The following is a 20,341-nucleotide window of genomic DNA, read 5'->3' as shown; positions in this document are numbered from 1 at the left end:
AAATGGAGAAAGGAGAAAGGAGAAGGTTTAAATTCCATTAAGACTCTATAAACAGGGGAGCACAGAGTCTGAAACACCACATCTCATTACCTGGTGTGCTCTGGAGGGAAGGGTGTATCCCCAGGAGCAGAAAGTGAGGTCCGAGGGGTCCTTGGGTCACACAGGGAGAGGTGGTGGCTCCTCTGCTGGGAGGACATTTGGTAGAGGCTGGGTAGCTACCCCACAGGCAAAGGTGACAGCAAACCCCAGAGAACAACCACATCAGCTGGTGCTGGAACAAGGACATTAAGGGGGAAGCCTGGTGACAGATGTGTCTTGTGATTTTCCATAATCCCTGAAATGTTGCTGTTACACGATCATGTAAACTTTTTCTGGAGTGGCTGGCACCAGCCACAGTCTCAGGATTGGCAGCAGCATGGGCCTGTGAAAGTTCCTAGGTGCAGCCAGCACTTGGCCATTGCTCTGTGAGATACTCCTACAGAGGGGCAGAACGGGTCAAAGCCACAGTCCCTCAGAAGTAAGGGGGCGGGAAAAACAGCTGCTTCTGAAAAAAAAACTCTTGAGGGAGGTGCTGCCTGGGAGCCTGACTGCTTGGTCATGGACAGTGTAAAAGTGGGGAGTGGACAAAAGCCAGAGACAAAAGATGGGTGTCCGATTGCTGATTGGGAGAACAGAGTTCCGATACTAGAGAATGGGTAGCTGGGTGACTCCATTTTCACCCCTCTGGTGCATGCCATGCACACCTACAAGCACCACAACAATCCACCCCAATAAGCTAAGCAGCGCCATCTCTTGGAGAATGGAGCCAATTACACTAAGACCTGCACAATGGGGTCAACCTCACACTTCAGGAACACCATAAGTCTCTCCATCTGCTTCATTTATGGACTATAAAGTGCTTCATAGTTTGACGTCTAGGAGAAAACGATGCAATACAATCGTATTTCAGTCTGTTCAGTGGTCCCTCTCTTCATTTTTTTTCTTTTCTTTTTCTTGAATACAGAAATAGAAAAAAATATTTTTATTTTCAGTTTTTATTAAAAATATTTCTCCTTAATTTTTACTGTTTTTGTCAATTTTTCAAATTCTATTTTACTTCCATTATTCCATATTATTCTACTTCATTGTATTCATTTATTTTTCAAATTTTCATTTTCCTTTTATCCCCCTTTTCTTCTCTAATCTATCAAGCTCCTTTCAACGCCCAGACCAAAACACATCTGGGATCTACCATCATTTATTTGATTTGTGTGTGTGTGTGTGTGTGTGTGTGTGTGTGTGTGTGTGTGTTGTTTTTAAGTTTTTAATTTTAATTGGTTTTACCTCATTGATTCCTTTCTCCCTTCAAAATGATGAAACAAAGGAATTTACCTCAAAAGAAAGAGCAGGAAGAAACAACAGCCAAGGACTTAACACAGATGCAAGCAAGATGTCTGAACCAGAATTTAGAATCATGATAATAAGAATACTAGCTGAGGTCAAAAATAGATTAGAATCCCCTTTTGTGTAGATTAAAAAAAGTAAATCTATTCATGATGAAATAAAAAATGCTATAACTGAGCTACAATCTCAAATGGATGTCATGGCGGCAAAGATGGAAGAGCCACTGCAGCAAATCAGCAATATACAGGACAAATTTATGGAGAATAATGAAGCAGAGAAAAATAGGGAGATTAAGGCAAAAGAGCATGATTTAAGAATTAGAGAAATCAGTGACTCATTAAAAAGGAACAACATCAGAATCATAGGGGTCCCAGAAGAGGAAGAGAGAGAAATAGGGGTAGAAGGGTTATGTGAGCAAATCATAATGGAAAACTTTCATAACCCGGGGAAAGACACAGATATCGAAATCCAGGAAGCAAAGAGGACCCCAATTAGACCAACAAAACCCAACCATCAACAAGGCACATCATAGCCAAATTCACAAAATACTCAGGCAAGGAAAGAATCATGAGAGCAGCAAGGGAAAAAAATCTTTAAACTACAAGGGAAGACAGATGAGATTTGCAACAGACCTAGCCACAGAAACATGGCAGGCCAGAAATGAGTGGCAGGATATATTCAATGTGCTGAATCAGAAAAATATGCAGCCAAGAATTCTTTATCCAGCAAGGCTGTCATTAAAAACAGAAGGAGAGATAAAAATTTCCCACACAAACAAAAATTAAAGGAGTTTGCGACCACTAAACCATCCCTTCAAAAAAATTTAAGGAGGACTCTCTGAGGGGAGAAAAGATGAAAATACATACATACATACATACATACATACATACATACATACATACCAAAAGCAACAAAGACTAGAAAAAACCAGAGAACACAACCAGACATTCCAACTCAACAAGCAACATAATGGCAATAAATTCATATTTTTCAGTACTCACTGTAAATGTCAATGGACTAAATGCTCCAATCAAAAGACATAGGGAAACAGAATGGTAAGAAAATAAGATCCATCTATATGCTGTTTACAAGAGACCCACTTCAGACCTAAAGACACCTTCAGATTGAAAGTAAGGGGATGGAGAACCATCTATCATGCTTAATGGTCAACAAAAGAAAGCTGGAGTGGCCATACATATATCAGACAATCCAGACTTTAAAATAAAGACTGTATCAAGAGATGTGGAAGGGCATTATATCATAATTAAAGGGTCTATCCACCAAGAAGACCTAACAATTGTAAACATTTATGCTCCAAATGTGATGGCACCCAAACATATAAATCAATTAATCACACACATAAAGAAACTTATCGACAGTAATATTATAAAAGTAGAGGACTTCAACACTTCAATTACAACAATGGACAGATCAGCTAAACAGAAAATCAACAAGAAAACAGTGGCTTTTAATGACACACTGGACCAAATGGACTTAACAGACATATTCAGAACATTTCATCCAAAAGCAGAGGAATACATATTCTTTTCCAGTGCACATGGAACGTTCTCCAGAATAGATCACATATTGGGAAATAAATCAGCCCTCAGAAAGTACAAAAAGTCAAGATAAAACCCCGCATATTTTCAGACCACAATGCTATTGAAGCTCAAAATCAACTACAAGAAAAAATTTGAAAAGATAACAAATACTTGGAGACTAAAAAACATCCTACTAAAGAATGAATGGGCTAACCGAGAAGTTAAAGAGGAAATGAAAAAGGACATGGAATCCAATGAAAATGATAATACCACATTCCAAAACCTCTGGGATACAGCAAGGGCGGTCATAAGAGGGAAGTATATAGCAATCCAGACCCTCCAAAACAAGGAAGAAAGGTCTCAGATACACAACCTAACCTTACACATTAAGGAGATGGAAAAAGAACAGCAAATAATACCCCAAACCAGCAGAAGACAGGAAATAATAAAGAGTAGAGCAGAAATCAATGCTATCAAAACAAATAAACAACAACAACGACAACAAAAAATAGAACAGATCAATGAAACCAGAACCTGGTTCTGTGAAAGAGTTAACAAAATTGATAAACCTCTAGCCAGTTTGATCAAAAAGTAAAAGGAAAGGACACAAATGAGTAAAATCAAGAATGAAAGAGGAGAGTTCACTACCAACACAGCAGAAATACAAACAATAATAAGAGAATATTATGAGCAATTATATGCCAGTAAAATGGGGAATCTGGAAGAAATGGACAACTTCCTAGAAACATATACACTACCAAAACTGAAACAGGAAGAAAGAAAATTTGAGCAGACCCATAACCAGTAAAGAAATCGATTAGTAATCAAAAACCTGACAAAAAACAAGAGTCCGGGGACAGATGGCTTTCCAGGGGAATTCTACCAAACATTTAAGGAAGAGTTAATACCTATTCTCCTGAAGCTGTTCCAAAAAATAGAAATGGAAGAAAAACTTCCAAACTCTTTCTATGAAATCAGCATTACCTTGATTCCAAAACCAGACAAAGACTCCACTAAAAAGGAGAACTATAGACCTGGACCACTTTCTTACACCATACACAAAAATAAACTCAAAATTGATGAAAGACCTAAACGTAAGACAGAAAGCCATCAAACCCTCGAGGAGAAAGCAGGCAAAAACTTCTTTGACCTTGGCCACAGAAACTTCTTACTCAACATGTCTCTGGAGGCAAGAGAAACAAAAGCAAAAATTAACTATTGGGACTTCATCAAAATCAAAAGCTTCTGCACAGCGAAGGAAACAATCAGCAAAACTAAAAGGCAACTGATGGAATAGGAGAAGATATTTTCAAATGACATATCACATAAAGGGTTAGTATCCAAAATCTATACAGAACTTACCAAACTTAACACCCAAAAAACAAATAATCCAGTGAAGAAATGGGCAAAAGATATGAGTAGACACTTCTTCAAAGAAGGCATCCAGATGGCCAACTGACACATGAAAAAAATGCTCAACATCACTCATCATCAAAGATGAATGGGAAAGACAAATCAAAACCACAATGAGATACCACCTCACACCTGTCAGAATGGCTAATGTTAACAACTCAGGCAACAACAGATGTTGGTGAGGATACAGAGAAAGAGGATCTCTTTTTCATTGTTGGTGGGAATGCAAGCTGGTGCAGCCACTCTGGAAAACAGTATGGAGGTTCTTCAAAAAAAATAAAAATAGAACTCCCTTATGACCCAGCAATTGCATAACTAGGTATTTATCCAAGGGATCCAGGTATGCTGTTTTGAAGGGGCACATGCACCCCAATGTTTATGGCAGCACTATCGACAATAGCCAAAGTATGGAAAGAGCCCAAATGTCCATAAATGGATAAATGGATAAAGAATATGTGGTATATATATATATATATATATATATATATATATATATATATATAATGGAGTATTACTTAGCAATCAAAAAGAATGAAATATTGCCATTTGCAACTACGTGGATAGAACTTGAAGTTATTTTGCTAAGCAGAATTAGAGAAAGACAAATATCATATGACTTCACTCATATGAGGACTTTAAGACACAGAACAGATGAACATAAGGGAAGGGTAGCAAAAATAATATAAAAACAGGGAGGGGGACAAAACATAAGAGACTCTTAGATATGGAGAATAAACAGAGGGCTACTGGAGAGGTTGTGGGAGGGGGGGTGGGCTAAATGGTTAAGGATCATTAAGGCATCCACTCCTGAAATCATTGTTGCACTATATGCTAACTAAATGGGATGTAAATTAAAAAAATAATAATAAATTAAAATAATAAATAAATATAGGCTTTAAACAATTCATTAAAAAAAAAAAAAAAAGAAATACCAGGGGCCCTGTGTGTGTGTGTGTGTGTGTGTGTACCTGATATGCAGGGAGTGGAGAGGAAGATGTGAGTCTGAGGCTTCAGAAGTCCAGGTTCTGTCTGGAGGTAAGACTATTGGGGGAGATGTACTCCCAGATCCCCTGCAGCCCCAGCAGACAAAGCCCATGACTGCAGGGACAGAGGGTGGCCAGCACTACCACCACAGGTAAATGCAGGCTGGACTTTGGGCAGCCTCCAACCTCCCTGGGATTGACTTTGCTTGGTCCAGTCCACAATTCACATGGCTTCCTGTGTTCTGGGTTCAGTCCAGTACCCACCCTCCCTTCTTGTCCACACTCATGGACATTTCCTGTGTTCAGAACTTAGAGCACTTGTTAGGCTGAACCATATGAAATTCCTGATATTTAGCTGGATTTGGTTTATACTGTCTATTAATTTTTCTTTTCTCTCTTATTAATATATTTTTGACTCCAGGCTAAGGCGACAGGGGAGCAGACTGAGGAAGGACAAAAAACAAAAGCTAATGTTTATTGAGTGCCTACTATGTGCCAAGTATGTTGCATCCTGACCACAGTGCTAATTCTCCCTACAGTCCCAGGAATTACTTCCTGTTGCCCCTGCAATTATTTCCCACCTTTTACAGGTGAGTGAGCCCAGGTGAAGAGGCTCCATGGGAGGAACAGGGCTGGGATTCCAGCTCAGCCCAGGACCTCCTGCTTTACCACAGCCCCCCACCAACCAGGGGAGTCCTGGCAGAGACTGAGAGTCAGAAGGCAATGCAGACAGCTACACAACAGGAAGGGGGAGGAGGAAACAGACCAAAATGGAACTCTGGAGGGGGCAGAAGAGCCCCCATGGAAGGAGTGGGGGCAAAGCCCAGAGATCACACCTGAAACCAACATGAAAAAGGGCAATCTAAGGAAGAACCTGGGCAGGGACACACCCAAGCCTCTGATCAGAATTGTAGGTAGTGGCAACCATGGGCAGAATGCAGTAGGGTGGACAGAGGACCTGTGGGGGGAGGCCAAGGCAGGTGTAGACAGAGCAGAAGGGTGGTCACAGAAGGAACTCTGCTATAGTCTAGGGCACTAGGTAGAGAGTTACAGTAGAGGCATGGGTGACAAAGATAAAGTCCATGCAAAAGGATGAAAAGCAAGAGCGGGGAGCAGAGACCCTGTGGGATGGATGTGGGACTGAGACACAGGGTTAGAGACAGTGCTCAGAGAGGGGGAGCAGGAGTCAGCCTCAAAGAGCACTGGGGAAGGTGAGGATGTGGGAAGGCTTGAAGATGAGGGTGGGCGTGCACACACACACACACACACACACACACACACACACACCCTTCCAAGAAAGGAGCAATTGGCTCCTAAATCCCAGTGAGCATCCCCAGCCCCATATCCCCAAACCCTGGGAGGCTTTTGGAGGTGATGAAAGGCAGGGCCACAGTGCTTGGTGGAGGGTGGGGAGAGGGACATCATGAATGTGTGTATGTCCTTCTGTGCCTGGCAGGCCTGTGGGTACTTGAGAGTATGTGTGCATGTGAGTGCACCTGCTCCAAGGAGCAGCCTGTGCCTGCAGGACTCTTTGTCTGCCTGTTGGCCACCTGGGTCTTCTTGAGCCCCCTCTCCCCCCAGGGGGACTCTGTACCTGGTGTACAATTTTCTGGCCTCTCTGGACATAGCTGTTTCCCATTTTGTTGTTTGCCTTGTCAGGACCTCAGCAGGGATGGATGGAGCCAGTGGAAGGAAAGAGACAGAAGGTGATGCTTGGGCAGCCAGGGCTCCCCCATCTCCTGCGGACACATGCACACACACAAACACATACACAACATACCCCCATGCACACATGCTTCCCTCCACTGCGTGCAGCCAAATAAAATACACAAGATGCACCTGACATACCATTCACATGTTACCATAAGGAGACACACAAATGAACAAAGGCGCTCAGACATACTGACATACCAAACACCCACACAGATGGAAAGACAGGCACCTGGGACACAAAGCCACTTGGCACAAAGTGACCTGATGTATATCTTGCCCCCACCCCCAACACACACACACACACACACACACACACACACACACACACACACACAGAAGACATACAAACTTGGGTACTCCTCCACGCCATTGTGCCAATACACATCTTAGGGCACCCTCCAGGGCGCCCCAACACTTCTCCCAGCAAATTCAGAACCTCTAGCCTAGCCATAAGATCTGTGCCTCTCCACTCCCTTTCATGCTGGTTCCCAATCCAATTTATTCCAGACCACCAATACAATCTTCTACTTGCCTTATGGTTTGCTCATCCTGCTTCAGAATCAACAGAGAGAAGTGCTCTTCCTCTTTTCTCCCTCTGTCCAATGTCCTGTTAGGTTTCTCCTTCTATACCCCACTCTAGAGTCCCCTCCTCCAGGCAGCCTTCCCTGAACTAACTGGCCTTGATTCTGAATTTGTCTTTGTCCTTTGCATTTGTTGGTCTGTGCTGACTGTCATTAGGTAACTTTGCATATCAGTTGGCAGGGAGGGAACTGTAAGCTCCTAAAGGGCAGGACCACTAGACCCAGTATTTCAGGCAAATGCAGTTCTCACCCTCCAGTACCAGGCTGGGAATGTTCCCGGAAGCATTTCACAAATGGACAGGAACATTAATCTGGGCTCCAGCAGCCACCAGGAATGTCTCCCTGTGTCACATGCTGCAAGTGTCTCTTTCACAATGACCTTTCAGAGCCATTTTGGGGGAGGGCATATCCTCCACTCTGTTTTCCCACATTCACCTGGTTTTTAACTAGAAATATGGCTTCCCAGCTGGGTCCTCACCTTATTCTCCAGCCCCGGAGAAAACTTGGCAATTCTGAAAAATCAGATCCACCCCAAGGACAAACATGTGTCTCTGGTGAGGATGCTCAGGGCTGTGCTGCAGGCTGTGAAGCCAATCCCCGCAGAGGATACCAGGTGACCAGGCACCTGCAGCAGCAATTGTAAGTGCTCCCGTGAAGAAGATGCTTGTGTGGAATAGGTTCACTATACTTAAAACATGAGAGAGAGAAGGTCACCCTAAAAAGCACTCACTGCCCACCTCCCCACCTCCCACAGGGTTGTTTCATCCAAACCCAGCCTCTCTGGGAAGACAGGTGCCTTGCTTTCTCCCCCTTTCCCCTCATCTGCTTCTCAACAGCCTCTCTCTCCCTGCCCCTCTCTCCCTCATGCAGTGAGAAGCTCCCTCCCTTTCCCTGTGTCTCTATACACCAGCCTCCATCACATTCCTTCTCCTGATCTGTCTCCGTCTGTCTTCTGCCCACTTCTCTACTCCCTGTTCCACTCTCAGGTTCTCTGCCTCTGATCTCGGTCAGGGCTCTGCCAATTCTTCTCCATCTCAGTCTTTCTCTAACTCACATCTTGTTTCTGTTCTCCCCCCTCCACCTCCACTGCTCAGAGCAATCTTGCAGAGGGAGGGTGTGGGGTCTCCTTCAGCACCACAGGATTAGGTCATATTGTATGGATCTCTAAATTGTTGTGTTCCTGTCACACACACACACACACACACACACACACACACACACACACCAGCAGCAGAGACCTTGACTCAGAGTCTGTATCCCACTCTCTTCAACCTCTACCTTCCCTTTCTCACTGCCTCCCCTTCTGGCCCCCACCTCCTTTCCCTTCTGTGTCTCCCTCTCCCTCCCTCTCTGTGCACTTCTCTATCACCTCAGCCCTGGCCCCATGTCCATGGATCTGTCTTTGGATCTGGGTTCATGGCTTTCCCACCTCCTGAGCCTGGGCCTACTCATGTATCTGTGACCATGTGTATTTCCACTATCTCTGGCCTCTGGGTGTCTCTCTGTGTCTGTCTTGGATCTTTCAATCTGCTCCCTGGATGTTCCTCTCTTCCCTCTCTCCTGTCTCTGAGTTTATCTCCCTATCTCTCTATTCCACTTTGGACTGTCTACCTCTCTTGACTCTGTGTCTTGGTCTCTTGGACTTTCCAGGGTGCCCAGACTGTCTCTGCCTTCTTGTACCCACTCTGTCAGTCCTGCCTTGAATTTATTGGGCCTTGCTGTCCCTCTCCCTGTCCCTGTGTCTGTCTGCCCTCTCCTCTGCCTCCCAGTGCTGCCCTGCAGCTCCTAGGGTGAGTTATTCAGAGGGAGCAGAGGGGACTGTGCATGCAGCCCTTCATGTGAAAGATGAAAGGCTGGAAAATTAGGATGCAGCACAGGCTCTGACTACAGCCCTCTGAGACTCCTCATCAAATATTCTCCAGGACTTGAGATTCGCCTCACCTCCCTGCCAGTTGGCCTTCATCCTCCCCGGTTTATCCACTATAAGCCACTGGAAATTCTGGGAGGGCACTTAAGGTCCCCGTAGGCCAGGTATCTATGAGTCTGGAACATTCTGTGAGAAGAGGAATGAGGAGAGGCAGGAGGCCCATTGCAGATGCTTTGCCTAGGGGGGGAGGGTGTGTGTAGAACAGAAATACTGAGAGCTTTGCCTCTGCATCCCAGGTGAGAACTGCCCAGCTGCTCCTTGCACCCCTCATACAGGCACATGTGGGGCAACGAGTCCAGGAAGGAGATGTGGATGGTCTTCAAATAAGGGAAGGGGAACAGAAAATGTGTGTCCCTCTAAAATCCCCTATGACACCTGTAACTCTTCCTTGTACATAAGAATACTCAATAAAGTCCTTGGATCATATTTTACCAGATTTTCCAAAATAAGTGCCTAAATCAATGGAACTCAATCCCTTTCAGTATTCCTTCCCACCCCCATCCCCACTCACTCACCCCCAGCAAGTCAGTATCTGTCCCCAGGACAGTTTCCCCTGCCAAGCCTTCCAAGCACCCCAGTGATCATGGGATCCCAGCAACAATCCCAGTCATTCCAACCCCTCTTTCTCCATCACTTACCTTATGTCCCTCCCTCCTCCTCACCCCCTTACCCACCCAATGCAACTTTGCTCCCTGGATGTCTCCCCAAAGACAGGTAGTCACTAATGAGCACTAAGCACTAGAAGGGGAGGGTCAAGGGCAGCCTGGTTGGTGGGAGGGGACTCCAGAGCTAGCAGATAAGGAGTCACATCAGCATCTGTCAAATATGTCATCTCCCTCCATCATCCCATCTCTTGCCTCCTGGCTCCTGCCAATCCATCTCCCTGCTGAGACTGAGGGACTGGGCTCAGGTGCAAATTCTCAGAGGCCTAGACACATAATTCCTGGTCTGCTCCAGACCCATTTTCTCCAGAAATGTCACCAGACCATGTTGTCTTTCTTTGAAAACTCCCAATGACCCTGGGTAGCTAAGGTTATAGATGGAATCCAGGGAGGAAGAGAAACTGCTCTCTGCTCAATATGTTGATCTCAGCTCCCTGTCTCTACCACATATCCCCAAAAGCCAAAGTTAAAAATCAGGCAATAGTAAGGAGGGTGAAATCTCAGGAAGACTTCCCCAGCCTTTAAGAGGTTGTGAATGCCTCCAGAAACCAGGGGACATGAGGGGGAAAGGCACTCTTGGAGGACTATAGATCACTTCTCCTGATTCATATGTAATTTCCACCAGGTGGCAAGGAACAGGGCCTTGAGCACTTGAGGGGAACCTTCTCAGCAGGACCTGCGAAGGGCTTGATGGCCACAAGAGGGCAGCATAGGACAGCTCTCCAAGCACAGCCAGCCCTGGGCCCTGGGTCCTGAGATAGGGCAGGGCTGCCCAGGCTGGGTAATCCTTGGTACCAGCAAATTCCCATGATTTTCTAATTCAGAAAACCGTCCTGCAGCACTTACCACTAGCATGCTTTATTACCTTTGGCTCCTAAAACGCCATCACCCACTCCAGTCCCCTTCATTTTACTGGTCCCCAGTATTCGGGCTGATGGCAAACAGAATGGCTTTCCCTTTATGGTTGTACAACAGGTGACATCCCAGCTCACACAAGTGTTGCTTCACAAGGTCCCAGCTGATAACTAGAGCCAGAATTGGAACTACGTTTTCTTGATTCCTAATCCAGGGGTCTTCCAATTGGTGCTGCTACTCCTAAAAAAGCATACTTCATAGACACCAGGGGGAAGCCAGCTCACAGCACTTGGTTTAAAAAACTCACATCAAGGGAGGACCCAAGATGGCAGAACAGCATGGAAATTTTCTGTGTGTCTCGTGTCCATGAAATACAGCCAGACCAACACTAAACCATCCTACACACCTAGAAAACTGAGTGGAGGATTAACACAACAATCTGCACAATCTGAACCACAGAATTCAGCAGGTACGTGGCGCAGAGAGGTGAATTTGGGGAGCAAGAAGCCACTGATGGTAGGTAACGGCTTTTGCGGGCAGAGAGAGGACGGAGACTGGGTGGGGGAAGAATACAGGAAAAGCACCCCTCCCCAAAAGCAGCTGGAGAGAAAGTGGAAAATTGGAAACAGACACAGGGACTAAACTAAAAAGGGAGAAAGGAGAGGGTTTAAATTCCATTAAGACTGTAAACAAGGGGAGTGCAAAGTCAGCAACTCCACAGCTCGATACCTGGTGGTGCTCTGGTGGGAAAGGCGAATCCCCAGGAATAGAGTGGAGTCCGGGAGGTTCTCGGGCCACATGGGGAAAAGCGGTTCCACTGCTGGAAGGACGTTTGGTAGAGACTGTTGAAGCCACCTGGTCCCAGCAGACCCCAGAAGGCAGCCACATTCGCTGGTGCTGGAACAAGGTCTTAAGGGTGAAACCGGGTGCCAGATGTGTGTTGTGATTTCCCATAATCCCTGAAATGCTGCTGCTACACTATCTCGCAAACTCTTCTTGAGTGGGCTGACACCTGGCCACAGTCTCGGGGCACCAGCAGCAGCAGCAGCAGAGTCCAGCAAGCGTTTCTGGGTGCAGCGGACATTCAGCCATTGCTCATTGGGCCATTGCTTGGTGAGACCCTCCCACAGAGGGGCGGAACGAGTCAAAGCCACAGTCCTTCAGAAGTAAGGGGCCGGAGGGAATACAGCCTCATCTGAGACAAAACTCAGGAGAGAGGTACTGCCTGGGCCCTGGTCACGGAGAGTGAAAAAGTGGGGAGTGGATGAAAGCTGAAGACAGAACGGATGCGCAATAGCTGATCTGGGAGAACAGACTGGATAGCTGGGTGGCACCATTCCCCACCCCCACTCCCACGCATGCGCATACGCACCTACAAGCACTGCAACAATCCACCCCGGTAGGCTAGCAGCACCATCTAGTGGAGAGCAGAGCTGTTACACTGAGCCACGCCCAACTGGGCCAACTTCGCTGTTAAAGAACACAAGTCTCACTGCCAGTTTAGTTTATGGATTATAAAGCACTACATAGACTGACTTCTAGGGGAAATGAAATTTCAATCCTACTTCAATCTGTTAGCAGGTTCATCTATTCAATTTTCTTTCATTCTTTCTTTTTTCTTTTCCTCTTTCACACTTTTTCTTGAATACAGAAAGAGAAAAAATTCATATTTATTTTCTATTTTTAATAAAAACATTTTTCTTTAATTTTTATTGCTATATTTTTTACTGTTGTGCAATTTTTTTCAAATTCTATTTTACTTGCATCATTTTATTTTATTCTCCTTCAATGTATTCACCTTTTCAACTTTTCAAACAATTTCCTTTTTTTTCTTTTTTTTCTTTTTCTTGAATGCAGAATGAGAAAAACTTCATTTTTACTTTCAATTTCTATTAAAATATTTTACTTAGGGGCGCCTGGGTGGCGCAGTCGGTTAAGCGTCCGACTTCAGCCAGGTCACGATCTCGCCGTCCGTGAGTTCGAGCCCCGCGTCGGGCTCTGGGCTGATGGCTCAGAGCCTGGAGCCTGTTTCCGATTCTGTGTCTCCCTCTCTCTCTGCCCCTCCCCCGTTCATGCTCTCTCTCTGTCCCAAAAATAAATAAATGTTGAAAAAAAAAATTTAAAATATTTTACTTAATTTTTTACTATATTTTTTGCATTTATGTAAATTTTTTCAAATTCTATTTTACTTCCATCATTCTATTTTAGTCTACTACAGTGTATTCACTTTTTCAAATTTTCAAATGATTTTCTCTTTTTTCTTTTTTCTTTCTTTTTTATATTTTTTTCTCTTTTTCATTTCTTTTTTCTTAAATACAGAAAAACAAAAATTCATATTTATTTTTAATTTTTATTAAAAATATTATTCTTTAATATTTTTCTACAATATTCTTTAATTTTGTGTATATTTTTTTCAAATTCTACTTTACCCCCATCATCTCATTTTAGTCTACTTCAGTTTATTCATTTTTTCAAATTTTCAAATGATTTCCTTTTTTTTCTGCCCCCCCCTTTCTTTTCCCTCTAATCTGTCAAACCACTTTCAATACACAAACCATAACACACCTAGGATCTAACATCATCTATTCGATTTTCTGTGTGTGTGAGATTTTAATTTTTAATTTTAATATTTTTATTAATTTTAATTTTTAATATCAATTGTTATACATTAATTCCTTTTCTCCCCTCAAAATGACAAAATTCACCCCAAAAGAAAGAAAATGAAGAAATGACAGCCAGGGATTTAACCAACACAGACACAAGTAAGGTGTCTGAACCAGAATTTAGAATCACGATAAGAATACTAGCTGGAGTTGGAAGTAGATTATAATCCCTTTCTGCAGAGATAAAAGAAGTAAAAAATAGTCAGAATGAAATTAAAAATGCTATAACTGAGCTGCAATCACGGATGGATGTAGCGGCGGCAAGGATGGATGAGTCAGAAGAGAGAATCAGCGATATAGAGGACAAATATATAGAGAATAATGAAGCAGAAAAAAAGAGGAAAATTAAGGCAAAAGAGCACAATTTAAGAATGAGAGAAATCTGTGACTCACTAAAAGGGAACATCAGAATCATAGGGGTCCCAGAAGAGGAAGAGAGAGAAATAGGGGTAGAAGGGTTATGTGAGCAAATCATAGCAGAAAACTTTCCTAACCTGGGGAAAGACACAGACATCGAAATCCAGGAAACACAGAGGACCCCCATTAGACTCAAGAAACCCGACCATCAACAAGACCTATCATAGTCAAATTCAAAAAATACTCAGGCAAGGAGAGAATCAGGAAAGCAGCAAGGGACAAAAAGTCCCAAACATACAGGGGAAGACAGATCAGGTTTGCAGCAGACCTATCCATAGAAACTTGGCAGGCCAGAAAGGAGTGGCAGGATATATTCAGTGTGCTGAATCAGAAAAATATGCAGCCAAGAATTGCTTATCCAGCAAGGCTGTCATTCAAATAGAAGGAGAGATAAAAAGTTTCCCACACAAACATAAATTAAAGGAGTTTGTGACCACTAAACCAGCCCCTGCAAGAAATTTTAATAGGGACTCTCTGAGGGGAGAAAAGATGAAAGATATATGTGTGTGTGTGTGTGTGTGTATACACATGTAACGTATATACATATATACACATATATATACATGTATATACACACATATACATATATACACACATATATAAGCACATACATACATATATATACATGTATATACATATACATGTGTGTATGTATATATGTATATATATGTATGTGTATGTATGTATATATATATATATGTATGTATATGTATGTATGTATGTGTATCTTTCTAACAAAGATTAGAAAGGACCAGAGGATCAGAGAACACCACCAGAAACTCCAACGCTACAAGCATCATTATGGCAATAAATTCATATCTTTCAGTACTCACTCTAAATTTCAATGGATTCAATGCTCCAATCAAAACACATAGGGTAACAGAATGGCTAAGAAAGCAAGATCCATCTATATGCAGCTTACAAGAGACCCATTTTAGGCCTAAAGACAACTTCAGATTGAAAATAAGGGGATGGAGAACCATCTATCACGCTAATGGCCAACAAAAGAAAGCCGGAGTAGCCATACTTATATCAGACAATCTAGACTTTAAAATAAAGACTGTATCAAGAGATGCAGAAGGGCATTATATTATAATCAAGGGGTTGATCCACTAAGAAGACATAATAATTGTAAACATTTATTCATCAAATGTGGTAACACCAAAATATATAAATCAATTAATCACAAACATAAAGAAACTCATCGATAGTAATACCATAATAATAGGAGACTTCAACACCCCACTCACAGCAATGGACAGACCATCTAATCAGAAACTCAACAAGGAGAGACTCTTAAAAACAGAACAAACTGAGGGTTGATGGGGGGGTGGGAGGTGGGTATTGAGGAGGGCACCTGTTGGGATGAGCACTGGGTGTTGTATGGAAACCAATGTGACAATAAATTTCATATTAAAAAAAATCAACAAGGAAACAATGGCTTTGAATGACACACTGGACCAGATATCTTCAGAACATTTCATCCTAAAGCAGCAGGATATACATTCTTCTCCAGTGCACATGGAACGTTCTCCAGGATAGACCATATACTGGGACACAAATCAGCCCTAAGTAAGTACAAAAAGATCAATATCATACCATGCATATTTTCAGACCACAATACTATGAAACTTGAAACCAACCACAACAAAAAATTTGGAAAGGTAACAAATACTTGGAGACTAAGAACATCTTACTAAAGAATGAATGGGCTAACCAAGCAGTTAAAGAGGAAATTAAAAAGTATATGAAATTCGATGAAAATGATAACACCACAACCCAAAACCTCTGGGACACAGCAAAGGTGGTCATAAGAGGAAATTATATAGCAATCCAGGCCTTCCTAAAGAAGGAAGAAAGATATCAGATACACAAACTACCTTACATGTTAAAGAGCTGGACAGAGAACAGCAAAAAATACCCAAAACCAGCAGAAAACAGGAAATAATAAAGAATAGAGCAGAAATCAATGCTATAGAAACCAGAAAACCAGTAGAACAGATCAATGAAACCAGAAGCTGGTTCTTTGGAGAGAATTAACAAAATTGACAAACAACTAGGCCAGTTTGATCAAAAAGGGAAAGGAAAGGACTCAAATAATTAAAATCAAGAATGAAAGAAGAGAGATAACAACCAACACAGCAGAAATAAAAGTAATAATAAGAGAGTATTATGAGCAATTATATGCCAGTAAAACGGGTAATCTGGAATAAATGGACAAATTCCTAGAAACATATACACTACCAAAACTGAAAGAGAAATAAATTGAAAATTTGAAGAGACCCATAACCAGTAAAGAAATTGGATTAGTAATCAAAAATCTCCCAAAAAAACTAGAGTTCAGGGCCAGATGGCTTTCCAGGGGAATTCTACCAAACATTTAAGGAAGAGTTAACACCTATAATCTTAAAACGGTTCCAAAAATTAGAAATAGAAGGAAAACTTCCAAACTCATTCTATGAAGCCAGCATGACCTTGATTCCAAAACCACACAGAGACCACATTGAAAAGGAGAACTACAGACCAATTTCCCTAATGAACATGGATGCAAAAATCCTCAACAAGATATTAGCCAACTGGATCCAACAATACATTAAAAAGATATTCACCACGACCAAGTGGGATTTATACCTGGGATGCAGGGTTGGTTGAATATCAGCAAAACAATTAACATGATTCATCACATCAATAAAAGAAAGGACAAGAACCATATGATCCCCTCAATAGATGTAGAGAAAGCATTTGACAAAATACAGCATCTTTTCTCAATAAAAACCCTCAAGAAAGTAGGGGTAGAAGGGGCATACCTCGAGTTCATAAAAGCCATATGTGAATGACTCAACGCTAATATCATCCTCAATGGGGAAAAAATGAGAGCTTTCCCCCTAAGGTCTGGAACAAGACAGGGATGTCCACTCTCACCACTGTTATTCAACATAGTATTGGAAGTCTTAGCCTCTGCAATCAGACAACACAAAGAAGTAAAAGGCACCCAAATCAGCCAGGAGGAGGTCAAACTTTTACTCTTCACAGATGACATGATAATCTATATGGGAAAGCCAAAAGATGCCACCAGAAAACTGCTAGAATTGATTCACGAATTCAGCAAAGTTGCAGGATATAAAATCAATGCACAGAAATCGGTTGCATTCCTTTACACCAACAATGAAGTGACAGAAAGAGAAATCAAGGAATCGATCCCATTTACAGTTTCACCAAAACCCATAAAATATCTAGGAATAAATCTAACCAAAGAGGTGAAAAATCTATACACTGAAAACTATAGAAAGCTTATGAAAGAAATTGAAGACACACACACACACACACACACACAAAGGAAAAAGATTCCATGCTAAAAATAGAACTACCCTACGATCCAGCAATTGCACTACTAGGCATTTATCCACGGGATACAGGTATGCTCTTTCAAAGGGACACATGCACCCCCATGTTTATAGCAGCACTATCAACAATAGTCAAAGTATGGAAAAAGCCCAAATGTTCATTTATGGATGAATGGATACAGATGTGGTATATATATATACAGTGGAGTATTACTCAGCAATCAAAAAGAATGAAATCTTGCAATTTGCAACTAGGTGGATGGAACTGGAGGGTATTATGCTAAGTGAAGTTAGTCAGAGAGGAACAAAAATCATATGACTTCACTCCTATGAGGACTTTAAGAGACAAAACAGGTGAACATAAAGAAAGGGAAACAAAAATAATATAAAAACAGGGAAGGGACAAAACAGAAGAGACTCTTAAAAACTGAGAACAAATTGAGGGTTGATGGGGGGTGGGAGGGAGGGGATGGTGGGTGATGGGTATTGAGGAGGGCACCTGTTGGGATGAGCATTGGGTGTTGTATGGAAACCAATTTGACAATAAATTTCATATTTAAAAAAAAGAAATTTAAAATGCAAATTTTAGAGAGAGGGAAGATGGCGGCGTAGGAGGACGCTGGGCTCACCGCGCGTCCTGCTGATCACTTAGATTCCACCTACACCTGCCTAAATAACCCAGAAAACCGCCAGAGGATTAGCAGAACGGAGTCGCCGGAGCCAAGCGCAGATGAGAGGCCCACGGAAGAGGGTAGGAAGGGCGGCGAGGCGGTGCGCGCTCCACGGACTGGCGGGAGGGAGCCGGGGCGGAGGGGCGGCTCGCCGGCCAAGCAGAGCCCCCGAGTCTGGCTTGCAAAAAGCGGAGGGGCCTGACGGACTGTGTTCTGACAGCAAGCGCGACTTAGCGTCTGGGAGGTCATAAGTTAACAGCTCTGCTGGGAAAGCGGGAAGGCTAGAGGACAAAGGGAAGGAAAGCTGCTGAGCCCCCGGACGACAGAGCTCAGTTTGGTGGGGAACAAAGGCGCTCACCAGCGCCATCTCCCCCGCCCATCCCCCAGCCAAAATCCCAAAGAGCACAAGTTCCTGCCAGAGAACTTGCTCCGCGCAAACACCCAACTCTGCGCTTCTGCGGAGCCAAACCTCCGGCAGCGGATCTGACTCCCTCCTGCTGCCACAGGGCCCCTCCTGAAGTGGAACACCTAAGGAGAAGCAAGCTAAGCCTGCCCCTCCTGCCCCCGTGCACCTTGCCTACCCACCCCAGCTAAGACGCCAGATCCCCAGCATCACAAGCCTGGCAGTGTGCAAGTAGCTCAGACAGGCCATCCCACCCCACAGTGAATCCCGCCCCTAGGAGAGGGGAAGAGAAGGCACACACCAGTCTGACTGTGGACACAGCGGTGGGCTGGGGGCAGACATCAGGTCTGACTGCGGCTCCGCCCACCAACTCCAGTTATACACCACAGCACAGGGGAAGTGCCCTGCAGGTCCTCACCACGCCAGGGACTATCCAAAATGACCAAGCGGAAGAATTCCCCTCAGAAGAATCTCCAGGAAATAACAACAGCTAATGAGCTGATCAAAAAGGATTTAAATAATATAACAGAAAGTGAATTTAGAATAATAGTCATAAAACTAATCGCTGGGCTTGAAAACAGTATAGCTGACAGCAGAGAATCTCTTGCTACAGAGATCAAGGGACTAAGGAACAGTCACGAGGAGCTGAAAAACGCTTTAAACGAAATGCATAACAAAATGGAAACCACCACGGCTCGGATTGAAGAGGCAGAGGAGAGAATAGGTGAACTAGAAGATAAAGTTATGGAAAAAGAGGAAGCTGAGAAAAAGAGAGATAAAAAAATCCAGGAGTATGAGGGGAAAATTAGAGAACTAAGTGATACACTAAAAAGAAATAATATATGCATAATAGGTATCCCAGAGGAGGAAGAGAGAGGGAAAGGTGCTGAAGGGGTACTTGAAGAAATAATAGCTGAGAACTTCCCTGAAGTGGAGAAGGAAAAAGACATTGAAATCCAAGAGGCACAGAGAACTCCCTTCAGACATAACTTGAATCAATCTTCTGCACGACATATCATAGTGAAACTGGCAAAATACAAGGATAAAGAGAAAATTCTGAAAGCAGCAAGGGGTAAACGTGCCCTCACATATAAAGGGAGACCTATAAGACTTGTGACTGATCTCTCTTTTGAAACTTGGCAGGCCAGAAAGAATTGGCACGAGATTTTCAGTGTGCTAGACAGAAAAAATATGCAGCCGAGAATCCTTTATCCAGCAAGTCTGTCATTTAGAATAGAAGGAGAGATAAAGGTCTTCCCAAACAAACAAAAACTGAAGGAATTTGTCACCACTAAACCAGCCCTCCAAGAGATCCTAAGGGGGACCCTGTGAGGCAAAGTACCAGAGACATCACTACAAACATAAAACATACAGACATCACAATGACTCTAAACCCATATCTTTCTATAATAACACTGAATGTAAATGGATTAAATGCGCCAACCAAAAGACATAGGGTATCAGAATGGATAAAAAAACAAGACCCATCTATTTGCTGTCTACAAGAGACTCATTTTAGACCTGAGGACACCTTTAGATTGAGAGTGAGGGGATGGAGAACTATTTATCATGCGACTGGAAGCCAAAAGAAAGCTGGAGTAGCCATACTTATATCAGACAAACTAGACTTTAAATTAAAGGCTGTAACAAGAGATGAAGAAGGACATTATATAATAGTGACAGGGTCTATCCATCAGGAAGAGCTAACAATTATAAATGTCTATGCGCCGAATACCGGAGTGCCCAAATATATAAAACAATTACTCATAAACATAAGCAACCTTA

The 20,341-nt window shown here is 43.1% G+C and overlaps 2 pseudogenes across 2 annotated transcripts in view; both read right to left on the bottom strand.

Moving 5' to 3' along the window:
• The window catches only part of LOC112867847 (cationic amino acid transporter 3 pseudogene), an 80,059-nt pseudogene extending 68,034 nt beyond the window's left edge, over positions 1–12,025 (bottom strand). The window contains exon 1 of the transcript XR_015253747.1: positions 11,788–12,025. The product of XR_015253747.1 is annotated as a cationic amino acid transporter 3 pseudogene, transcript variant X2 (transcript). The remainder of the gene's footprint in view (positions 1–11,787) is intronic.
• Positions 1–20,341, bottom strand: part of LOC147579277 (cationic amino acid transporter 3 pseudogene) — a 489,600-nt pseudogene that overhangs the window by 231,341 nt on the left and 237,918 nt on the right. The gene's annotated exons all lie outside the window — the stretch shown is intronic.

The sequence above is a fragment of the Puma concolor genome, chromosome B4 (assembly GCF_028749965.1).
Source record: "Puma concolor isolate L17-30 chromosome B4, mPumCon1.1.hap2, whole genome shotgun sequence".
NCBI lineage: Eukaryota > Metazoa > Chordata > Mammalia > Carnivora > Felidae > Puma > Puma concolor.
The sequence above is the reverse complement of the archived record's forward strand: the minus strand, read 5'-3'. Positions and strand labels throughout refer to the sequence as shown.